The sequence below is a fragment of the Arachis duranensis genome, chromosome 6 (assembly GCF_000817695.3).
Source record: "Arachis duranensis cultivar V14167 chromosome 6, aradu.V14167.gnm2.J7QH, whole genome shotgun sequence".
Classification (NCBI taxonomy): Eukaryota; Viridiplantae; Streptophyta; class Magnoliopsida; order Fabales; family Fabaceae; genus Arachis; species Arachis duranensis.
The window spans coordinates 68,401,148-68,404,351 of NC_029777.3; the positions used below are offsets into that span (position 1 = coordinate 68,401,148).

The 3,204-nt window shown below is 35.2% G+C and overlaps 1 long non-coding RNA gene across 1 annotated transcript; it reads left to right on the forward strand.

Moving 5' to 3' along the window:
- Positions 1-122: 122 nt before the first annotated feature.
- Positions 123-1,729, forward strand: LOC107493992 (uncharacterized). The gene is made up of 3 exons (XR_002363880.2): positions 123-251; positions 1,425-1,593; positions 1,676-1,729. It is a non-coding gene; the product is annotated as an uncharacterized LOC107493992 (long non-coding RNA).
- Positions 1,730-3,204: the final 1,475 nt, after the last annotated feature.

Below are 3,204 nucleotides of genomic sequence, written 5' to 3' on the forward strand. Positions count from 1 at the left end.
CCAAAATGCTAAGTGGTTATTGCCTTTTTCATTGTTACCAAAATCTTTTGCATTTTGATCATTCCCTCTTGATGCGGGAGTTCTAGTGCATCTCTGGTTTTCCCTTTTTTCTGGGGTTTGAAGTGGAAGTGGGAGTTCGGGTGATTTGGATTACACCCGAGAGAAGGGGCTGGTTGATGCAGCTTTTGGTTAAATAATTAAAGGTTCATTTTTGCTCAATTTTGAAGATGCTGTCTGATCAGAGAAAAAAGGTAAACTTACTCGGCTCATATGTCTATTTAGATTCACATGTATATCTTAATATGTTTTGGATTGGTTTTGACTTTAAAAAAGTCAAATAATGCGATTAATGTGAATGTGATGCTATTGATATGTTTCTTTTCATGTAGTTATGCTTTGAAGCATTACTTTAGTGCTTGTGAAATGTAGGACATGGATTGGATTTATGTGTAGTTTGAACTAGCCCTGCTTGAGCATTTCCTTTGGATGGTAAATGACTGGTTTTGTTTATCAGTTTATAAGAGTTTATCAATTAAAAATATTATCAGTTGCCATCACTTTTGGCGGTCCGACAATACTCCGCTATAAGGATCAATTTAAAGAAGCTGTCTTCTTGGCTTTTGACTCACCATCCTGGAAGGTTTTATTCTCTCTCAACCTTGTTGATAATGTTCTACTAGTACATATCTAACCTTGGTTATTCTTATTCTCAATGACAGGTCAATGGGGCTACTGATCATGTTCTACGATCCCTTCTTAGAAGTCAGGTTCATTATTATCCAATAGATCAGTACAGGTATGTATATAGCTAGTTGTGTGAGTTTTGTTGTGTTTTATTAGGGTGTGTTTGCGAATTCTAGGGGAAGGAAAGTGCATGTTTGGTTGGCATTTCTGTTTCTATTTTCAGTTTTCATTTTCAATCTTCTTTATTTTTAAGATTTGTGAAGGAAAAAGTGAAATCAGAAAACAGGATTTTAGGGCCTGTTTGGTTGCAATTTCAATTCTATTTTCATTTTCTGTTACATTTTGAGTGTTTTTTTGTTTAGAATTTTGTGTAAGAAAACAATGAAAGCATGAAATGGGTTTTATTGGTTGCAATCTTCTTTATTATTTTCATTTAACATTTTGTTCATTCACTACTAACTAGCCTTTAGAAAGTTTTACAATGTCTATCATGGGTGCTTAGTATGATGTCTTCAATATTCATGTTGTTGTTTCCTTATCTTCTCTGTTAAAATTGTGGTCTACCAAAAGTAATATAGAAAAGAATATTATGCACAATGACATCATCGTAAAATTCAAAGTATGTTTTTATGAGCTTGTTAATGTTTAACTTGATCTAAAACTTTAGTCCAACAATTTTTTACTGTTACTTGATGTCACTAGTGTTTTTGTGGCTGATTTAATTTGATATATGGTGCTAGGCTTGCAGGAAAAGCTCTAGTGAAGCTAATCAAGAGACGGCCGTCTGTGATCTCTAAGTGTGTTATCTGCCTTACCAACAAGTTGCAGGATTCCAATGCCGAGGAATATGCAGTGCTGGGTTCTTGTTCGGTCCTTGCCTCACAAACGGTTCTTAAACAGTTGACTACGGTGATGATCAAGCATTTTGTTTAAATTGTCTTTCTGGGTGGTTATTAGTTTCATGTCTCTTATATGCTTTATTTGATTCTAGGATCTGAAGTCATTCTCTTCATTTATCATGGCTATTCTCTCAAGGTATTTCCATTTTCATTGTTTCCCATTGTAGTTAGAAATTGTTGTGCTATGGGTAATTTGAGAGACCAATACGTTGCTGGTTTCTCCTTGAAGTTCTGATCATGAATCCTTGAAAGCTTAGAAAGCAATTAATGAGGTAGATTTATCCCCTTCAGATGATTGTTGACTTGTATTGTAGTTTTATTGTCTTGATATACTTTAATAGTTCCTGATTTTCAACAGCTTTTTGTAAAGTACAACATCCAATTTTCTGGAGTATCTAAAAGCTTTTTTAGGATATCAGACAAAGACAACCATACTTGTGGACTGGGATTTTCAGATTTGGTTTCTCAAGTTGGCTACATGAGTTTTGATTCCACTGGCTTGCATTGGTGGTAAATGGCAACTCATTTGGCCTTCTTTCTTTTCATATTTGACTAGGTTTTAAAGTTGTTTCACACTCACTATAGATTGAGATGGCCTGCCACATGCTTTAGGCTCTGTTTCTTCACTACTTTTGTTTTATCTTATTCATCCTTGTTTTGCTTTCCGCTTTACATCTTTTCGACTTGCATATGCTTTCTATTTTATAATTTTGCACATTCAAAGCCTTAGCTCAATAAGATACTTTTCTCTTTCAGGTATAATTTAATGGCTAACAGAGTTTTGCTCTTGCTAGCTTTGGCTTCTCAAAACCATCCAAATTCATCAACTAGACTCCTGAGTGAAACAGCTAGTTTGTATTGCTTGTTATATACTTTTGAATCCTCCTTTGTGCTATCTTTTGTGCATTGTGTTTACTGCTTATGCTTTTGCTCGTATAGGCCACTTTTTGAAGAATTTGAAAAGTCAAATTCCTCAGATAAGGATACTTGCAATTTCGGCTTTGAATACACTCTTAAAGAAATCACCGTACAAGCTGTCACCTGGTGAGAAATCTGCTGTACTCGAGGATTTGCAAGGCAATGCCAAGTCATCCCTTGAAGAAGCTTTAACTCACACCTTTCAGGAAGAGGGTTTCTTCAATGAGACACTCAATAGTCTTTCTCATGTTCATATCATAAGTGATTTTGAAAGTGCTTCTAGAGGAGGTCATGGAGGTCATAAGTGATTCTGAAAGTGCTTCAGGATGTTTTTCTGCTATGAAGCTTTTTACATTTTTGAAAGAAGCAACCTTGATATATATACACCAACATCACATGTAAAATTTTGCTGGAGGCATTCGTGGTTACACTTTGAGAACGACGAATGTGGAGGAGTCACATTGAACTGGTCACATCATGTTCATATAATGTACTAGTAAGAGGTTAAATGTATCTTCTAATGACCCTATAAGCTAGAGGAAGTTCATTGTAAGTCTATGACTCTTCATTAAGAAATGAAGGTTTATTTCTGCAGTTTCTGCCATATATAGCGTGTAAGTGAAAAATATTTCCGAATGTGGTTTATGAAACACACCCGCAAGGAGTGTTGCTTCACTTCATACAATCTTTGTGTAGTTTTATG